Source organism: Coturnix japonica, chromosome 3 (assembly GCF_054131305.1).
Source record: "Coturnix japonica strain WE chromosome 3, WE-NBRP24, whole genome shotgun sequence".
Taxonomy (NCBI): domain Eukaryota; kingdom Metazoa; phylum Chordata; class Aves; order Galliformes; family Phasianidae; genus Coturnix; species Coturnix japonica.
In genome coordinates, this window is record NC_140665.1 from 76,305,319 (window position 1) to 76,327,257 (window position 21,939).

Sequence of the window (21,939 nt, forward strand, 5' to 3'; positions counted from 1 at the left end):
AACATTGTTCAGTTTTTCTGAACAAAGCTGGTGCTTATTCAGCCTGCACGGAGCTTTAATCTTCATGCTATGTCTAAGCAAATTCCTCTGCTTGTTGGATGGATGAGATATAAAATGGGGCCCGACATGCCAAAGCACAGCCAGCGCTGCAGTTGTGCAGTTTGATTCCAGCGTCAAAATTTCCAATCGTGTCTTTCAGCTACGTTATACAAAGTAAACTTCTCTTTCAAGTATAGGCAATACATAATAAAAGGTAAATCTAAATAGTTTTTAAAACACATTGGAAGACATAATTTTAGAAACATTATTAAAAATAACTATCCTTGAAAACCGTGTACAAGGCTCACGCATGGAAACTTCCAATTTCCACATACAAGATCAGCAAAATGTTATAGAATCATAGAATCACAAGGTTGGAAAGGACCTACAAGATCATCTAGATTAACCGTCCTCTCATAACCATTGCTACCACAAGCCACTAAACCATATCTCGTAGCTCCTCATCCAGATGCATCTTGAACACTGCCAGGGATGGTGACTTCATGACCTCCCCGGGCAGGCTGTTCCAGTGCCTGACCACTCTGAAAGAAAAAGTTTCTCCCTATGTCTAATCTGGTACAACTTGCGGCCATTTCTTTGGGTTCTGTTTGTTGCCTGGCAGAAGAGGCCAAGACCCTCCTCATCACAGCCACACTTCAGGAAGTTGTAGAGTGCAATGAGGTCTCCCCTGAGCCTCCTCTTTTCCAGGCTAAACCTGAGCTGCTCCTCATAAGACTGTGCTCCCGACCCCTCACCAGTTTTGTTGCCCTTCTCTGGACACTTTCCAGGGCCTCAATGTCTTTCTTGTAGTGAGAGGCTCTTCTCCACAAACTACAGACACCTACACAAAAGTATATTCTAAATGCTCCCCCAAAAAACACCACTTTTCATCCCCTTAGGAAGATTCAGTCTGCTTACTCGCTGTGTAATGCTTGCTCAGCATTAACTAAGGATAGTTGAAACTGTATTCTACAAATATAAAAGCAGGGTACCTAATGCAGATCAGAGAAAGATTTGATCAATATGACCTCTGGGATTTAAATAACACTCTTCTAGACCAGCTGCTTTTACCTGCTGGTTCAGAAGTCCCCAAGAGAGATATCAAGAAATGTAGTATTCCAAAGAACCTACAAACGTGAAGTTTGACAGAATCCAGCCACCCAACAGAAATATCAGGGGAGTACAAAAACCAGAAAGACTAAGTTGTTCTTATAGAGTGAAGACAGAAATTTAGCAGCTGACTTCACAGGTTTAAACAATGCCTACACATACAAAGTGAAGCTGAGAAAACTGAAAAGGCAATCAAATGGAACTGCCTATATTTGCGAGAAGGACCAGGTGTAGGTGGAGCACTAATGCACCAAACAGCCATTCTCACACAGCACTTTATTTAATTAACATTCTTAAAGAAATTTCTAATTTTCTCATCAGCACTCCCAAGAAACAGGCGTAACTCCATCTAATTCAACTTGCTGTACATCATCAGGATTCACACAGGTGTCACAAGAGGAAAAAAAAACAGACATAATTAGATCAGTTCAGATCAGTTGCTATAAAATCCGTGGGTTTTGTCATTTGGCACATTTAAACCTATTATCCAGTTAATCAATTAGAGAAGAGGATAACGTGAAATAATTCTTAAGCACACTTCAATGAAACTTAAATCTTCTTATACTTTTTTTGCTTAATTCAAACATCTTCGCTAATCAAGAAGAGCACCTTTAAAGCCTTCCTCCAAGTCCAGCCCTATCTATTAACTGATGTGTTTCAAAATCCTTCATTTAAATATTTATTTTTATTAATTTCTAAGTTTTAAGGCACATCCCCTTCATTCTTCCAAGGCAAAGGCAGTGTATTTTCTTCCTGCACATTTTCACAACTTTCTGATACACCTCCAGCTCAACTGAAATAGAAATTCCATGAAGTTTTAAACAAACCTGTTGCCTGACCAAATAGGATAATGATCACATGATCACATATTAAATACACACACAACATGGAAAGCAGAAAAATCTTTATCACTGGAAATGCAATCACTGGAAACCACAGAGAGACCAGAAATAGACAGTATTTTAAATACAATGGCAATGAATCATTTGGAAAATTCTCTTCTAGAATTACTTCCAACACAGATCCTGAAGCAGAACTATTTCTTTCCTTCTTCCTAGTTCAACATGTCTCAGTCAGTGACTCACAAGACTTCACACCCAGTCTGCAAAGCAGCTGCCTTTTTTTACTTTAAACACAAACACAGATGTGGCCAACAGATACGTGTTAGGGCCTTTTAACAGTATGATGACTTGAGAGAATTTCTGACTAGTCCCAGCTTTTGCAGATATTGCAAGTACTCAGAAACACTAACAGTAGCAATCAAAACTTCATGGGGACTGTCAGAAGTCTCACACGTGACCTTCTGGTGACAGAAGCATTCAATCAATGCATTTGTAATTACCAGCAAGACGCTCACTGCTGACTGCCACAGTTTAACATGAAACAGTTACTGATATTTTTTTTTTCCCAGCTAAAGAATGAGAAACATTGTCCTAAAGCAAGCAGTCATAGAAGCAGCTGTATGGTTACTGAAGACCACATGATCTTTTGGAACTTATCTCAATGAACTCACAAAAAAACAACCTGACTATTTCCTTGCTTTCTACAGCATCTTCTTCAGCTTTATGGACTTTTCAGTACAGAAAGGACATGAAGCTCCTGGATTGGGTCCAGAGGAGGGCCACTAAGATGATCAGAGGGCTGGAGCATCTCTCCGAAGAGGAAATATTGAGGGAGCTGGGCTTGTTTATCTTGGAAAAGACTTCAGGAAGACTTCATTGTGGTCTTCCACTACTTGGAGGGAGTGTATGAACAGGAAGGCAAATGTCTGCTTATGAGTGTGGACAGTGATAGAACAAGGGGAAATGGTCTTAAATTGAGACAGGGGAGATTTAGTTTAGATATCAGTTTTTCACTCAGAGGATAGTGACGCACTGGAACAGGTTGCCCAAGGAGGCTGTGGATGCCCCATCACTGGAGGCATTCAAGGCCAGGCTGGATGTGGCTCTGAGCAGCCTGGTCTGGTGGTTGGCAACCCCTATAACACTCCAACTGAAGTTCACTGATGCACACTATCTGGGACAGCAATGTGGTAGTCTAAAGTCAATAAAACTTCTTTGTATATTCATCCAAAACTTGAATTCCACAAGAGCTTAAATTGGAGCCATCACAAAATTCTACAGAGAAGGCAAACGTGATTGATTCAAACTCTTTTCTTGAGAACAGAAGTATTTCAAGTCTCCTTTCACAATGGACATTTCTTCACACTGCTACAGGATCTAAACATGCTTCTGGGGGGGCGGGAAAGTACCAAACCCCTCATAGGTTTCCTGAAGTCACTGAAGCTGTTTCCTCTTTGGAGCAGAAGTTTTCATCAGAGTAAAGCTCTTGTTTTTGAATTTTTCATGGGAATTGGTACACTACAAGCTTTTACATACAGTTGTCTTACAGCACTACATATTTAGAAATCTAAGATCATCTTAGAAAACATTCAAAACACAATGTGAAAGAAATCACATACAGAATAGAAATTCAGTACCATGAAGAACTCAGACAGTTAAATGAAGTCAGACACTTCCTGAGGAACTCTGAAAGCTCAATCCCTTTGTTTGGTATTGAGATAGACAATACAGTGGAAACAGAAGGTTCAGGCAGATTCCAGAGACCTATGCAAAAAGCTTAGGGCATCTTGAGGCAAAACCTCAAGAATAATTGAGTTCTAAAAGTAAGTAAAGATAACAGGAAAAAATCAGACCAATCATCAAAACCCAGAACTCACTGAATTAAAATAATAAAAATAATAATAATAATAAAAAGCAAACAAACAGGCAAAACCAAACACAACACACACATCCCATGGACCCATTTTGGAAAATGCATCATCAAATAACAAATGAATCAGCATCCCCATCACACCATGTTACTGGAGACTCCACCTCTCTTTACAAAGACTCATGTTCCACCCTCCACAATAGCATACCTGTCTTCAATTACACGCATGCTTCCTTTTGCTGACTGAAGGAAAGACCCAAGGTCTGAAGAATTATCTTATTATTTCTATTTAAATAAACAACAATATTTAAAGGACACACTAAACTGTAGTTCAAAAAACTATATTTAAGCCTGCAGTATATTTTTTCCCAAAGTGTCCTATAAAGAATAAAAGCAGCTGGTATCTCTTTCTTATTAGACAGAAATAAAATTAATAATATTAATCATCAACCTGCCTTTGTATTTCAGTATAAATGCTCTGTTAAAAGGAAAATACCATCTTTCAGAGTTTCTGTCTCATTTGGGTAACTTAGAAACAGGATTCACTAAGCTATAATTGCTTACATTGACAAACTTAAATAAATAAATATACAATTTAAGGCTTCTTAATCAAATCCAATTTCTTGGAAACAACAAAGAAAACAAGAAAATCATCAAATCCCTTCCCAAATACCTGCAAATCTGTAGGTCCTTTCCTATAGTCCTTTCACAGACAAGAGTGAGAATGATGACTCACACTGGCTAACCTCTCAGTCGCATGACCTGTGAAGGATAGTAACCTGATTTTGCTAGAAGAAAAATGCCACTGCCTCTGGTCTGTTATCTGTTAACTTACTACAACTATGTGAAAGTGAAGGGTTAGCAAAATTTCCTAAGTTCAAACTGAGAAGAGAAAGTATATTTCAAAGTTTATGCAAAAATAAGCTGCTTTTGTGTCCCCCCTCCTCCCCCTCCCCCCCCCCCCCCCCCCCCATTTCTACTCTGTAAAATTCATTCAACTTTTATTAGACGCTGTAGCAATTAATACATACACCCACCATGCTGTGTGACATGATGATCTTCTGATATGGAAGCTTTTAGTATTTTGCCAGCATTCTGGAAATGCATACACTGTCCTGTTAATAACAGCACAGCAAGCCACAGTAAGCCAGGCGTGGCTTCAAGAAGGAATACTGAGCCACCCAGGAAGTGCTGTAATAACTATGAGAGCCTCCCTGTAACTTATTGCTGTTACACTCTCAAACCAGCTTTTTACTGAGCAACATAATGGCAGGGAAGCATGGGACAGAGGGTTAATGTTTCACCTGACCTACACCCTTGAACAAGAATACACTAAAAGACAGACCTTCATTACTGTGAATGATTCTAGTCTTGCCTTGCACTCATCTCCCCTTCCTTCTAGGTACTCCATCTCACAGCCTCAGAATCATTCCTGCTGTCTAAAGAAAGAGCAAATCACATTTATAGTTAAAATGTTAGCTATAATCAAGTCAACAAACATGGAAAAGGCTGTATGGCTGTGTATCTGAGAGGAAACATGAGAGCAGAAAGGGCCACATCCTAGAATATGGAGTGACACTATTCATGCTAAGAAATTCTCCATGAAATGCTCCAGACTGCTCTTGGTTTTGAGGAGCTTCTGGCACTCCCCTTCTCAAGCCTATCTCTAAAAATGCCTTCCCACTTAAACATTAAGATGCAGTGGAAATTAACTTTAAAAGTAGATCTTTAGTTCAACATCACAGTACTTCCACTCTCAGTTTCTTTCATTTTTCCCAAAACAGGAAGATACTGCTGTTTTAGTCTAGGAATTCCTGAGCATGTCACACACCAAAAGGCACAGGGCTTTCTTTGCTAGGACACTCTTTACACACTGAAAAATTGCTTCTGTTGACCTAGAACAAGATCATTACAATACCATCCAGTGCAAGGACTCCTAGGCATGCTCAAAGGAAGAAGAGCAGCAATCCTCAACGATGTGCAACAACAGAAAATACTCCATCCTATGGACTTAGACATGTGTGAGAACTTCTCATTGCTGGTCTTGCAAAGCTGTGCCCAGTGCATGTGAGCTAAACCTTCTGGGATAGAAGCATTGCACACAGTAAGTGTCATCTCCACGTCACTCAACCTCAGGATGATGAGCAGGGGAAATTGCAGGTTGATAGCTTCCTAGTAATTACAGCCATTGCCAATTCAGGGCTTACACAGTGGTCATCTTCAACACGGAAGGCAGAGTAGAGAAAGAAATGGATTTTGATAAAAACTCTCTTTCTAATTCTTAAATTCCTCTTCCACCAGCTGTCCTGCACTGCCTCTCCACTAAACTTCTCATTAGCCATAAAGTCTGTTTGCCAGGGAAATCAAGAATCAGCATCTCTTTCACTCTTTGAAAACTGTAATGCTGCAGCCAGTTTTACATGCTGTTGTACAAACTCCATATGCAATGTATCCCTGTTTACACAGTCCATGATGAGCAGGGAGATTGTTAAGCTGCATTCACATTTGTAGCACTGCTGCCATGTAAATGCTTTTCATTTCCAGGAAGCTGTGAAAAACAAAAGGCAGAACAGGACATCCTGGAACTAGAAAGGTAAAGCAAATAAATAAATAAATAAATAAAAGAAGAAAAAAAAGAAAAAAACAGAAAGAAAGATGTCCTGGGAACAGCCTTTAAACTGAGCTTCTTTAAGGACATCAGCTGACCCTGAAAGTAGAAGTATTCTATTCACAGGGAGCCACTAGGTGAAGCCTCCCACCTAACATGGATCAAGATAACACCTTTGTTGTAGCCTGTAAAGATCCAGGTAGGTAATGGCTAAAATAATGCAGCCCAATCCAGGTGATATGCCAGTAACATATCCTGGAGTGTTTGCTATGTTTTATATTGAGTGAAATCCAAATAAGATCTATCACATGCATCTGGGTCAAAATTTGACTGCCATTACACCCAGCAGTGCAGAGATGTGGTATCAGCTATCACAGACCCAATTATGACTCACTGCAGCCTGGAGCCTCGCACCAAGTCATTCCCATTCCAGTTGGGTGGGTGCCCTTATGGAAGACACTGGGTACCTCCCTCAGCTGGAGAAGGATCATTAAAAACCCTTCCATGTTCTTCTTCCACTCTCTCTTCCTGTAAGTATCGAACAATAACTGAAGACCTCAACAGAGCACAGTGAAACTGAAGGCTGTGTGTTTTTCTAAATTGCCTAGTTCCTTAGTTCAGCCGGAACTCAAAAAAGCAGGAGCCCTCACAGGGGAAAATAAATAAATAAATAAATAAATAAATGAAAATCCTCTGTTTATCACAAAGATATGCCCTCCTCAAGATCAGATCTGACACTACTAGTTAGGGTTCTGTGGGTATGCCTGCCCAGGAGAAGATTTTCAATGACAAAAGCCGGGCATGAATTAAAAAGGAAGCATCCATACAACCTTGGTGCACAGCTGTATCTTGTCAGCTGTAATTTCACCATAACATTCATGCAGTGCTTGAAGTGGTAGGTCCTGGATGTTAAATAATAGGTAAACATAAGCCAATTAGCTCTCAGAGACTGCATCTCATCCCCATCTTCCTATGTTGCTCCAAAACATCTACCTGTCAAAACAACATTTTGCCTCAATGTGACTCTTCAACCATTCCCTTCTGAAACTTCCTGAATCACTCTGACCTGCTCAGCTCACAGGCCTCTCCTGCCTTGACATCGTCCCTCAGCTCCCAAATGCTTGCCCAGAAGCAGCTTCTCCTCTTCCTGCTGGTCGCCTTCTCTCCTGCTCCTGCCTAGAACCAACCCAGCACAATCAGTGAGCAAACACGCCAACAACATAAAGTGTCCTTTGTTCCCTTTTGTCCCTCCCACAGGGATTCATGAAGAAACCAAGATTAATACAGAAAACAACCAATCTCTAACAGCTGTTTTTGTGTGAAATTAAATAGATTTCCAAGGTTATTTGATGCGCTCAAAGTATATGTGAACTACCAATTTATTACTGAAAAGAATGAAAATCAGGGAACAATAGAACTGCATTCTTTTAGGGCATAAATACATTCTCCTTTTACAGAGCTCAGTAACCGATCCACGACTGTAACAGAAGAGTTTGCAACAGAAGCTGCAAAAGGCTTTAAAAAACAAGTCTAGGAATCAGCTCAGTCTCTTAAAACCACCGATTAAATGATGACAACCCAAACGGATGCACAACTCCTTATAATATAATAAAAGAAGCTGGTTTCCCACACCCATAAAAGAAAACAAAAACATCGGTTCCAATTTAAAAGAAATTCAATACAGTATTTTAAGAATAAGTACATGCATTTAAAAAATGGGAAAAGTGGTGAGGATTTAAACTGAAATGGTATATGATCAAAATATGTTCTATATTTTTCATCATTGCTTTGTTGGTGAACATATCCACATGTAATCAGCACACAGCACAGAAATCTCCGACTCATCAGATGCCATTTCAAGACTGTATTTATTTACCATGGGAAAAGAATGTTACAGCCGAAGAAGAGCATCTATTTAGATGACTGCACTGCAAAAATCACATTTTGTGGGTGTTGACCTTTTGAGTAAGACATGAATTGCACGGCATGATAGCACACACTAAGAAAAAACATGTTCAGGATTTCTCTCCCTAGGTTAGTTGTGTTAATTCTTTTTCCTTGAAAAGATGCAGAACTTCAAAATCAAGCATAGAACAGCAGGTAAAATTTGTTTCAGATTACAATCAGAACATGATGGGAAATGTATTTGAAAAAGCATCCTTTCCCCAAGTGAAGTTTAGAATTCTGACTTGTGTAAATGACTGAAAAAATACTGAGATGTTGCACTACTTTTCAGATGCCCATAACAAGTCAGCAAACAGCTGAAGAAAAAAAGTTAAAGTAATTAATGACACTGGTACAGTGAACCAAACACTTGCTCAAAGTCCATATAATCTGAGATTGTGTGCCTGACAGTGACTGATTTACAATGCTTGTGAAGACACAGGAGAGCTCTAATTGGATTGCTCTTTAAAGACCAACATCACTACATCACCTCTGGAACTACTATCTTTCTATATACACACATTTACAGAAACATAGAATCACAGAATGACCCGGCTTGGAAGGGACCTCAAGGATCATGTAGTTCCAACCCAAATTTAAATGCTTTGTTCCTAACAATTCTGTTTTAATGAAGCTATGATAAATGAGCCCATTTCTATCCTGTCTTCTGGGAGCTGAGAAATTTAAAACAACTTTAATGCCATAACTACAAGAAAATCAGTTATTGACACTTGTAAAAACATTAAAGCCTCAATGAAATAGCTTGTTTGCAGCTAAGAGCAAATAAGGAAAATAAAGCAATGGCGCAACACACACGTGTATGCCCACAAATGAATACACAGCTGGTAGGTCTATTTTTAGGAAAGAAAAATTAAAAGAGGAGGAGAAAATGGGCCTGGCAGATTGCTCATCAAAAGGGAAGGCAGTGAGTAAGTGTTGGAGAAACAGCATCACTCTGTAGCACCCACACAAGTAACACTCCATGCGCCACAACACAGAATGCCATTCACGGCCTGAACACCTGCTGAAGATGAGCTGGGGAAATGATCAGAAATGATCGAAGTGATCAGAAAACACTATAAAAATAACAACTTAAAAATTAGGCAAAGGGTTACATGGGTTTAGAGGACTGCAAAAATGCTGTAGTTTCATGAGGTGGGGTCAGCTGAAGTAGTAACCTCTCCTCCTCCTCTCTGCATTTGTGCCACTGTGTTGCTCCCACTGCCCCACTCTCTCAGCTCCAGCACTCACTGTGTCCCCTGCAGCAGGGAGATGTAGAGGGGGACTTTCTGTTACCCCCTGCAGTCTGCAAAGACAGGTGCACAAGCACCCAAGCTGCTGGGGGAAATGCAAGCAATTACATCTGCCCAGCTATGCACAGCATTACAGCCCTAGACAATCATTAGAATTGAAGTCATTAAAATATTTGTTAGCCTTTTCATTCCCCTAATGCTTTGATCTTTGTCCTGGAAAATGCAGTGTGTAAGCTCTGGTGTCTACACCAGACGAGGTCAATGCATACATGAAGCCCTGACCTCTCAGACCAGCTACGGAACGTTCCCTTTGCAGAACACTTCAGTGTCCCTTCCTCAGTGTACCAACAGGCAGATGCCTGCTGAGGAAATGGAAGATGCAGCAAAGCAGCCCCTCTTCACCTCCACCTTTTCTAGAAGATTCTCATCGCTATCACCTCTCCCGGAGAGTGGCTGCAATGTGGTGCACTGGAATAAATATGGGAATGTTTCAGATGGGAGCTCAAAGAACTGTGTGCCCCCACACCGTTGCCCAGCCACATTCCGGCCTGGCCTGGCACCTGAGCAGGCCGCAGCCCTTCCACGACCAATTCTGTAGCAATGCGGTCATTCCAGCGTTGCCTCTCAGTCGGCTTTCTGGGCAATTAGGAACAAACCTGGCGTGACCAAAGCTTTGCCAAGTGATAACGAGGATTCTCAGAAGAATCCATAAGAACAGTTCCAATTTAGCTAAGGAAGTTGCTGCTGTCACTCCAGCCACGCGTGAAGGTGATGTGAGAGAGATGTTCATCAAGCACTGAATTGTCACACTCTCTACTTCTGTTTTTTCTCCCCCAAATTTCAGGTCAGACTAAGTCGTGCCAGTTACAAAGAAGCAAATTCATTCAAGATGGTAAAAGTCTACCCACTATGAAAATGTATTTAATGAAAATATAACTAACTTCTCACACAAAATCAACTCTGCAAACGCATTGCATTGCTCCAAAAAGCAAAGAGAAGTTTTGTTTTATTCGATGTTAAAAGGCTTTTAGTAGGATTACTTACGAATCTGGGGTACACTCAGATGTCCAGCTGATGACTGGGAATTTTCTTGCTGTTGTTCTTAAGAGCAGACTGGGCCCTCACACTTGAACATACTGCCCTGGCAACCCTCCATATACCGCCCCATTCCAACCTATGGTTTGTCCGTACCATGTTATAGCTCTAGCTGTGATGTGGCCTGCACAGCTTGAGCGTGCCTATAGGAGCTGAGATCCACATTAGGACTGTTGGGCATGCACAGCCTGGCTGCAACTTGCTCACATTACACTCAATCACTGGGAAAAAATGATTCAGGGGCTCCCAAACCACCTTCCATACCCACGGGTGACAGCAGGCTTCCATCTTGACCTATGACACACACAGCAATAGCAGCACCAGCCTGAACTAGCTCCACTGTGGTCTGCCCCATTTTTGTATGCTATTCAGCAACAGGGAAGTTGAGACCTCATCTGTAGATATCAACTCAACACATTCATTTACTTCATGTATTATTTGCAGTATTAGCACTGATCAGAAATACATCTTTAAGTCTTAGTCCCCACTATGTACCACAAATGTAACACAGCCATTCCAAACAAATCTAAATATACTGGACACAGTAACATACAGTATGTGCTACAGCTAGTGACAAATAACTCAGTTATTATCCCTCTGACTTCTCCAGTTTAAATCACCATGTGGTTGCAGAACTACATTTCCTGCAGGATTACAGGCTGTACTCCTAAACCAGAGCACTTTGCTGTAGAACGCACGCTGCAATAATCTGCCTCAAGAAGTGAAGAACTCATCAGGCTCAAACCCCTGCACAAGAAGTAGTCAGAGTGTTCCTCATAGAGGCTCCATCCTTCTCTCAATAACTTTTTCAAGCAGCAGATTCCACAACCTCCGCTTGTTCCAATATTTTAGTATAGTGTGCGTGGGGATAGGACTAGGGGTAATGGGATGAAACTACAGCATAGAAAGTTCTGCACGAATGTGCAGAACTTCTTTACAGTGAGGGTGACGGAGCACTGGAACAGGCTGCCCAGGGAGGTGGTGGAGTCTCCTTCTCTGGAGATATTCAAGACCTGCCTGGACACCTTCCTGTGTGACGTGGTGTAGGGAGCCTGCTTTGGCAGGGGGGTTGGACTCGATGATCTCTAGAGGTCCCTTCCAACCCCTACAATTCTGTGATTTCCCAAAGCACAACCACTGGTACTAAATCAAACCCTCAGTACGAATTGGCTTCCTCTTTTTTTGGTACTTACTGTCAGAAGAACAAAGTCTCACCACATTTAAGACAACATCATTTTGTCCCCTGGTCTCAACATCCTTCCATCAAACATAGTTTGCTTGCCCTTTGTAGGCTGTGATTTGCAAATACATCTGCCCTTTACAGATCACGCTTTCCAAACCCTTCTTGAGCCTTGATGACCATTGCCAGAGTATAGCTCGCATTTATCTTTCCTAAAGGGCAGCAAAAAAAACCTGCACACATTACTCTATTAGCTTGGACTTCATGCCAAATGTTAACAAACTTTCACATTACTGCATCCTGTCTTTTCCTACAATCCCCTGCAGACTAATCCCCACAGCACTGCTGCCAATCTATGTGATGGGAACTCTTTCCTCTAAACACAGCATTTTATACTTGAGCACAGCCACTAAATATATCAGAAACCCCCATCCTCCAAAAGGCAGCATCAAAACCAAGGCTCAGAAAGCCTCCTCTGTCTCCTTCAAATTCTGTGCTAGCCCAGAACACAAAGACGATGACAACATCAGATCCACAGGTGCCAGAACTGCCCTATAGTACTGCTTGAACTACTTGTTTCCATTTGACAATGGCAACACATAACAGCTCCTTGAGATCAGTCACCACACTTAATATATCCAGACACGGTCCCTCAGGTTCAGCTGCTAACAAATTCTTCATATGAAAAATAATTTCCCCCAAATCACCTGTTCTGGGTCAAAGAGCAGATCTGCTGCTCCTGGCTGCTGCCTGTAGCACTGCACGCAGCCCTGCACACCTAGAATGAATACAAAAGCTTGGTAAACACATGACAGTGCTGTGCCTGCATCCCATCCCAGCTCCACCTGTGGCCAACCCCTGAGCCACAGCAGCTTTACAGGATGGGCCTCAGGGGAGTTTTCTTCCATGAATTCATCCGGTTGCTTTTTTTGTCCCTTTGAGCTTTCGGTATCCACATGCTTCAGAAAGGATTTCCAAAGCTTAAGTAGCTACACATTGGGTAAGTAAAAAACACCCTTTTGTTTGCTTTGAACTTGCCAGCTTAATCTCCTGCTTTGGCATTTCGTACTGAAAGCGACAGTAAAGAATTATTCCCTTCTCACCTTGGCCACATCGCTCACATCACCATACACTGTAATTCCTCTGCCAAAACATTTCAAGGTCTTCCTCAGATCAGCATTATTAAACACCAAGAGAGCATGAAGGTTAGAGGGAGTCACAAGGCTGCCTTTGCAGAACAGGCGTGGGGAGCCAGGAGTTGACCTTCCTTATGGGACCTTTATGGTTACTGTGTCCAAACACCGATGGCACATCCACAGGATCATTATGGTTACTGTGTCCATCAAATACCAGCAGGTAGCAATCCCAGACTCAGAGTTCAGGACAGGTTACACTCAGACACCCACCCAACTAGAAATACAAGGTGAGGGAAACAAGCTCAATTTGCAGTTTCTACAAGCTACTACTGAAGCTCTTCTTACTTCATGATGTCAGTGAGCCTTGCAGCAAACTTCTCTACCTTTACATTCACTCTGCGGGCTTTATAGCTTCAGAAGGACACAACTGTATTGCCACAGAATCATTTAGTAACTTACACAAATTAAAAGCACAGCCACTAAAAACATAGACAAACTAAATCCTAACTTCTACTTTTGAAACCTCTCCTATGTTGTATTTACTAACCAGTGCTCCAACAATTCTGATGTTTACCATCCCACCCCAGCAATAAACTCTTACACTTTTATTCCTTGCAGTTACTTTATAAAACATATACTTCAAATCTAACCTGCACATTAGTACAGCTTTATGGGACTTGAGCAAGCATCATAAGGTGACATTTGCTTATGCTTATACATTTCCACAAGGAGATTTTTATCATTTAATACCTTCTATTGTCCCTCAGCCTTTACCCTAACATTGTATTTTGTCTTGAAAAGACAGCAGAAGAAAGGCTGCAGGTTAATGTTAACTCAGGAGTCCATCCCTGCCCTTGGTTAATATGCCACACTTGGAATAAAGGAAGGTTGATCACAGTGGCCAACCTTTGTCCCCCAGCACCTGCTCACCCAGTCCATAGGCCATGCTGAGCCTGCAGTGCCAGCAAGCTACGGGATGGCTCCATGGCTTGATTTCCTTCAGGAATACAGTGGGATACCAAGGCTGGAGACATGACATGCTGTAGAAAAGGGCTGACAAGCAGCAATGTTTAAATGAAATAATAGGTAACAACCACGCATTCTTGCAATCTATAAGCTTTTAATTCAGGTATTTCAATTTTATAGGTCTCTGGTAGCATCAGGTTTTCTTAGCCAGGAATGTGATCGCCCAGTATCAGGCAAGCATCAGCAGAACCTACAGTAACACTGTGAGCCGTCTTCAAGTAACAGCTAACGAAGAAGACACTTTTAATTCTTCCTATTTAGTAACAAATGTAAATAGAAGAAGTCAGAGATGGGTTTCTGTAGCATATCAGCCATAGGCACACACTGCTTTCCATAGGCAGCCTGCCACAGCACTCGGGCAGAAGAGAGGAGATGCACTTCACTGCAGTTCACACCATGCCCAGTTTTGTCCGGACAAGACCGCAAAGAGTTTCTTTCCTTTACGGGGACAATCCCAGGAGCACAGAATTGCTTTTGAAGGGAGTGTGGATAAAACTCAGCGTTAGCTGGAATGCACGGCATTATACAGAGCTACACTTAGAGAGGACGGCGGCGGGAGGGAGGAGGGATGTTGAATAACTTTTCAGTTAAGGAAGTAAGGAGAAAGCACTTTAGCCCCAGCAGCACCTGATAAGGCAGCTCTGGGATGAATTCCTCCTACGGGGAGCGCTCAGGAAGGCGCCCGTCAGACTCCGGCTCCGCTCGGCCGTGCCGGGGAACCGCCCGAGCCGCCGCCCCCCGCGGGCTGCCGGCACCTCCGCGCGTTCCCCGGGACAGGCCGTGCCCGGCTCCCGGTACCGCACGGCGGCCTCGCCCGGCCACTCCCGGCTCCGCCAACTCCCGCTCCGCGCTCTGCCAACCTTTGCTGCCGCAAAACTCCGCCAGCCCCTCTCGCACACACCCCCACCCGAAGCCCCGCTGCCGGGCCCCGCGGGAGCCGCCCGCACCTGCCCCGTGGCCGCCCGGGACGCTCCGGCGAGGAGAGGCCCCTCCGCCGCCTCCACCCGCCGCCGGGTCGGGCAGGGGATCCCGGCCTGCAGCACGGCCCCGGCTCCGCGGCGTTACCTGCTGCTGTGGCCGCCGCTCCGCTCCCCGCTGCCACCGCCGCGCCGCTCTGCGCCGCCCCCCGCAGCCTGGTCCGGCCCGGCCACCCGCCCGCACGTCAGCGCCACAGGGGCCGGCCGGGGGCGGGAGCTCGGCGGCGGGGGAGGAGGAGGAGGAGGAGGTGGATGGGAAGCCGTGCCCGGCTGCCGGCCTGCTCCGCGGCCGCAGCGGAGGTCAATGGCCTACGAAGCCGCAGGACGCCGAGGGTCGAAGCCGCCCCGCTCCCCTGGGCCGCTCACCTGCGTGGGGCCGCCTCACCTGCGGACAACACCGAGCCCTCACGGCTGGAGGCGGCGCTGCCGTGAGGGAGGGATGTGCTGGGGGCTCCTGGGCCTGCCCCAATAGCTGTTGTTCGATGGGGGTTCCCGTTGTATTTGCTAGGAGTGATGTTTCAAGCTTTTTTCGTCTGTCTTTTTTTGAGGAGCCCTCAGTACAACAGAGACACGGACCTGTTGAAGCGCGGCCAGAGGAGGGCCACAGTGATCCAAGGGATGGAGCACCTCCTTATGAGGAGGACAGGCTGAGAAGCTGGGGCTGTGCAGCCTAGAGAGGAGAAGGCTCCAGGGAGACCTGAGGGCGACATTTCAGCATCTTAAGGGGGGCTACAAGACAGAAGGGTATAACACAGATGGTTTCTATTCTGCTGTGGGAAACCTTCAAAACTGGAGATCACTCCGTTCCTTCCACAGGAGCTCCCCTTGTGTGCACCCTGCTGTGCTCACTGCCATCACTGCTATTTTCTGGGAACCCACAGACACACTTCAGCTCACGACATGGAGGGGCAAGGGCCATGGCTGTGTAGCATATGTACCGAGTGTCCCCCAGCCTCTGCATCCTTTGAGTGGGATCAGTCTTCACCCTGTCCTGTCTGGTGCTGAGTGCCCACTCTACCCTCAAAGGCAAGGGACACTCAAAACACCTCATACTATATCTAATGAGCCCTGCAAGTGTCAACAAACGCACTTCAGTCTGTAACCAGCCATGCCCTTCTTGCCATTTGCATTACCTGGTTAGGCTCGTGTCCTGGATCTCTCCATAAATGAGACCACTTATCTTGTCACCCACGCTCCACTGTTTGTGTTCACAACAGAGATGGGCAGCACTGCATCATACCTGTGACGTGTGTCATGCAGCCCAGGACACGTATAGCCACCCCTTCTTAAGCACCCACATGTGAGCTCTGTGTCACCTCCCCCACCCTGGGTTTTATGGGCACGCCTGGCACCACCTGCTTCTTGGCCAGCTGGCCATAAACACTTCACTTCTCTCTGTGCAGTGTTTCACAAGTGGCACCATTGTCCTGACTTCACATCATTCCCCTGCAGACCCTGAAAGCCCTGTGCATTTTGCTAATGGAGCAAACCCAAACCTTTGTTTTCCTCAAAGCCCCTCCTGGTTTCCTTCACCTTGCCAGGGCCTCAGCAGCCTCCTAGGGAAGGGCTCTGTCAGACCAGCAGGGATGTGCGTGTGAAAGTGGCACTGGAGGACTCAGCACACAAGTAATCCTGCAGCTCAGGCAAAGTGTGGGTGGGCGTAAATCCCATGTCCAGATTAACATTCCTGCCACTCACAGCATATACCAGGAGCTTGCAGGGCTTTTAAACACACCTGCAAGTGGTAAGTTAAATTTGATCATGGCTTATTTATCTGACATGGCTGAAGAATGTACAACAGTTTTGAGAAAGGAAATGGCCAACTAAATATTGTTGGTGCCAACAGGCCTGTGATTGTTTGTGACCTGGAAGGCTGCAGCCAGGGGCTGTGCCACGGCCTGGCTGCCCCTCCCTGATGAGGAGGAGGCATTGCTGCTTTCCCTTCCTTCTCCCTGGGAAACCTAAAAATATCCCAGGACACAGCAGCATCTGTTCTGTAGTTCTCCTGGGAAAAGAGAGGAAGATTCACACACCAGTGAAATGTGAGCACAGGAACTGGACCTCAGCAAAGGGAAAAGAAGATGAAAGAGAAAGTGGGTACAATGTATTTCAGTGTTCCTATGTTGTCAGGGTAAGGAGGCGGGCGGAAGAGCTTCAGTTGTCCATTGTAGGAAGGTTGAGATAGAAATGACAAGATGAGGCTTTTTGGAACTTCAGGAACAGGATTGTGTTAAGTTTCTCTCTCCAGGCTTTATCATGGAAGATTAAACACAAAAATCATGTCTCACACTGACTACAACCCTTTGCTGTAGGTGCCACTTTAGACAGAAAAGCTTGTGCTTAAACTGTGCTGTAATTAGCTGGGTCTTGTTGTGGGTCATATGTAGCTTCAACAGTTTAACACATTGCACATAGTGAGTAGAATTCTGCCTGCAGAAATGTCTATGGGCACTGACTTAAGTCACAGCCAACAACTTAATGAGGCCAGGAGTTCATTTACCTTACAGAGCTTTGTTGACATACGCTAAATGTATATGAATGAAATGTTATTACAGCGTGGCTGTGTAACGTGGTCATGCTGAAATGCCTCGCAGCCTGTCAGTGTCAGCTGTTGGCATTTCCTGCCTGCCTGTGTCTCAGTTTAATGCCTTGATACTCCCTAGAATCATTCTATAATTTTGCAATTGATTTCTGAAGAAAACAAACCCTAAACACATGGAATGGAAGTCATCACCTCATTGCTTTCCAGTGTATTTCGGATTTACCTAAGAGGAGTTTCTTAATGTAGCTGCCAACTTAGTTCCGCCAGCAGAATTTATCTGTAATTTATCTGGATAAAGAATAGCTTGCTCAGATACTTGCAAATGAACACCTCTAACTGGATGGAGGTTTAGCAGCGGATGTTGAGAGACAGTTTAAGAAAGAACATTTTCTGGGATTTACACTTCCCAATTCCAGGAGGTCTCTCCTTTCAAAATCAAGCTCTGCTTTCTTTCCCAGGAAGTTTTCTTTAGATAAGAGGCATTCGGTCCCATATCATGTGAATTATTTACTGGAAATTGGTGTGTAAACCTTCTGTTATCCACTCAGTTTCCCTTAGCATTACATGTGTATACACAAATCTCTCGATTTTGACAGCTGAGCAAAGATCTTTTTTTTCCCCCTCCTCTTTCTTCCCAGTAGACTTTGCACGAACAACCCTCGTGACTACAGCGGGGTATTTCAATAGCCTGACTTTTCCACAGGCCTTTTGTATTCCAGCCACTCCATTCTGGTTGCAAATAAATCAGATATTACAGCTTAAGGCAACAGCTTCTATTTGAAATGCTTCATTTCAGTTCATAACAGTTTCTTCTCTCACGTTATCAGAAATGTGTTACTCAAGGAAGGATGATTGTTTTGCATTTTCACTCTTTGCAATGTACAACCAGTTTCTGAAGCTCTCAGTTGGGAATAAGTCTTCCAAACCAACCCCATATTTTTGTTTCCTCAACTTAAAGGGTAATTAAATCAACTAAAGAAATTGTTCCTCACTGTGAGTAGCTCGAAGCAAAGGAACACAGGATAGGCTTGCATAAATAATAGCAATGAGACTACATAAGAGGAATCCCTAACTTATCAGGTCACAGAACCACACAAAAACACACAGTCATAGGGGTTGGAAGGGGCTGCTGGAGGTCATCTGGTCTAACCTTCTGCTAGAAAAGTGTTCCAACAGTAGATCACACAGGAAAGCGCCCAGGTGAGTTTTGAACATCTCTAGAGAAGGAGGCTCCACTCTGGGCCGCTTGTTCCTGATGTCCATTGCTTTTCATTTGACTTGCATGAGCAGATTCATTCTATAAACCCAGATGGTGAGGGCAAGAAAATAAGATTGCAGTATCCCAGAGTAGTGGGAAGATATTCTTGGAGCTCTCCCAGTGTTTCAGGAGGCGTGGATTCCAGTCTTAGTGCAACACGTCCATGTCCCAAGGGGAAGTATTTGCTTTTGTTTTGGCAAAATCTCCTCTAGCAAAGAGACCAGAGGCCTGTTCCCAAGGCTATAAAAGTAGCACGGGACTCACTGTCTCACATATTTCATCTGGAGACATGGAAGCATCCATAATGTAGGAATAAGAACACCGTAAAAGCCACACATTAGCAATTATCATAAATGTTTTCCAATTTTAGCTTTTTATTAGTATTGGTTTTTTTCCACATCTACATTGTGATCACTCACAAGGATTCACTTTTCAGTGGTGACCAGCTATGGTCAATGAAATAACTGCAGGCCATTCTTAAGGATGTAGATTCCATCCTTGATATCTATCTGAACAAACCTTGCCTTGTTCTTTGCAGTTGGGGTGCTTCACGAAGTAAGAATAACACCTCACCAAAAGAAAAGCTGATGCAGCCCGTTGCTTCAGCACCTCCCTGTATTCCTTTACAGCACAGTTACACATGCACTCAAATGCCATCAAAACCCTGGGTGTGCTTAAACTGCCTCCTCACACCCTTAACATCCACACACTAGTGAGGTCACCTCAATCTTGCCCTGAGTGATTGCCTGCTGCTGAACAGCCATTGAGTTGCGTTTCACAACTACACACTAGCACTTCAACCCCACGTTGGTCCTCATGGATTCCTTAAGAATCCACGGATACGAAACAGATGCAGAACAACATCTGAAGTGTGTACATTCAATGCATGTACTAGTAAGCACGTTGTTGTTTCTTCAGAAGCAGCAAAATCACATGGATTCAGGGTGCTGTAACCGCTGCCATAAGCCTGGCTTTGTCTTCTTTCCACCCTCCCTTCAGGTGTTTCTAGCCTCTCCAAGTCCCCTTGGACAGAACCACAACCCTCAGGCATATCAACCACTCCTCCCAGTTTAGTAGAGTAGCACCCGCATGTTTGCCGAGGGAACACTACTCCATCAGCCAGATCTTTAATGAAGATGTTCAATGAGACCAGGCCCAGCAGTGACCCTGGTGCACTCTGCACTCCAACCTGGCTTTGTTCCACTGATCACTCGCCTCCAGGCCCCAACCAACTGCCAGTTCTCAATTTTGCTGCTGTCTGCTCATCCAACCTGTATTTCATCACCTTCTCTGCTGTCAAGGCTACTTGGAACATTGGAAGACGGTATCAGTGGTTATTTTCCTAAAGTATAGGCTGAAGAACTGGGCTTCAAGATACGGTAAAAGATTATCAGATGTAGTTTCTTCCATGAGAGACCAGGAGAGAAAGCAGAGCAGAAAGGCAGCCCCCTGGGGTTTGGAAGGAAGGGACAAGTGGACAAAATCTGTAACATCCAGAACAAGTTCTCTCTGGAAGAGCACTGACCGATGCACACCAGTGTTCCTCTGCTTTCTGTAACCAAATGGGAAAGTTGCTGGGATGTGTGCATCGTGTCTTCGTCAAGGGGAGCAAGAAAATGGCAGCACACTACAGCTGCTGACGGAGATGCAAAAAGTAGTACTGTGGAGTTAGTCATAGAATGGATTGGTCTGGAAGGGACCTCAGGGATCATGAAGCTCCAGCCTCCCTGCCACATGTAATACTAGACTAGGCTGCCCAGGGCCCCATCCAACCTGGTCTTGAACACCTCCATCCACAACCTCCCTGGGCAGCCTGTTCCAGCACTTCACCACTCTCATAGCAAAGAACTTCCCCTTGATATCCAACATAAATCTTCCCTCATTAAACTTAAAACCAATTCCCCTTGTCCTGCTGTTGTCTACCCTTGTAAAGAGTTGCTTTCCCTCCTATTTGTAGGCTCTCTTTAGGTACTGGAAGGCTGCAATGAGGTCACCCTGCAGCCTTCTCTAGGCAGAACAAGCCCAGTTCCTCCTAGGGACCATCACCACGACGATGAAAGTCAGAAAAACTCATACAAAATACACAATAAAGATGCTTACAAACATAAATACTCAAATTTGGGTAATATTAAACAATGAAATCGTACAAGGAGCCTTAATTTGTCCCACTAGTGATCGTATGGAAATTTCTGCATACAAGTAATGTTTTCTCCAGATAGCGCCTCTCTCAGTGGATGCAGTCGAGTGTTCAGGGAGCTCAAAATTTCACGGTAAAGGCAACCAAGAGCCGAGTAATTCCTGTTCTCCCATGGGAAGCTGTGATAAGGAAAAAAAGAATCTCCTTACTAAAATGTAAGGGTGTCTAGGGGGGAGCAGGGGGGGGAGGGGGGGAAAGAAAGAACAGATCTCTTTCTGATTAAACAACATCACTGGCCGCTGTCTGTACAAACGCACACAACAAATCAATTCAGACATTTTGGAACCTGAATGTTACCTGCAGCAGCAGAAGCCAGCACCAATTCTGTTTGAAGCCCAGAAATTTCAGTGGCCTTGTAGGATGGGATGGAGCCGAACAACTTCTCACGGCCTTTTATTGCCCTTTTGTAACACTGACAGATATTATTACAGGATTGTTTACCAATCAGTTCAGCTTTCAGAACCAAATAACATTTAAATAAGAAACATACTCTGTTTGCTTGCATTCCTAGCACCAATTATGTTTCACACGGTTTCATTTTCTACTAGAAACTCAGCGTGGTTCTAATGTCAATTTTATGGGGTCAGCTTATCTCACTTTCCTGTACTGCAGAACCCACGCTCCACACAGTGTTCTCCTATTGCACACTATGAAATACACTTCCAGGAGCCAAGTGATAGAACATGAACTTCTCCAGAACTAAAACAAGTATCCTGCTCCCTTTCAGCCTTTCTCACAAACAGCAATTTCACCCTTTAAAATCCAACTAATTAATTCCCAAGAACTCCTATGATTAATACTGTTTTTCACCCGACATACACTGATGTTTCTATCAAGATTACCACTACACCATTTCCATGCA

The 21,939-nt window shown here is 44.1% G+C and overlaps 1 protein-coding gene across 11 annotated transcripts in view; it reads right to left on the reverse strand.

Moving 5' to 3' along the window:
- MYO6 (myosin VI) overlaps nt 1–15,715 on the reverse strand; it is a 93,320-nt gene extending 77,605 nt beyond the window's left edge. For 8 of the 11 annotated variants that reach the window (XR_004306596.2, XR_004306597.2, XR_014944876.1 and 5 more), the window contains exon 1: nt 15,169–15,219. The gene's annotated coding sequence lies outside the window, so the exon portion shown is untranslated. Of the gene's footprint in view, nt 1–15,050; nt 15,220–15,446 lie in introns of those variants that run through there. The other 3 variants (XM_085543728.1, XM_085543725.1, XM_032443534.2) reach the window with 2 other exon arrangements.
- Between the last annotated feature and the right edge of the window lie 6,224 nt (nt 15,716–21,939).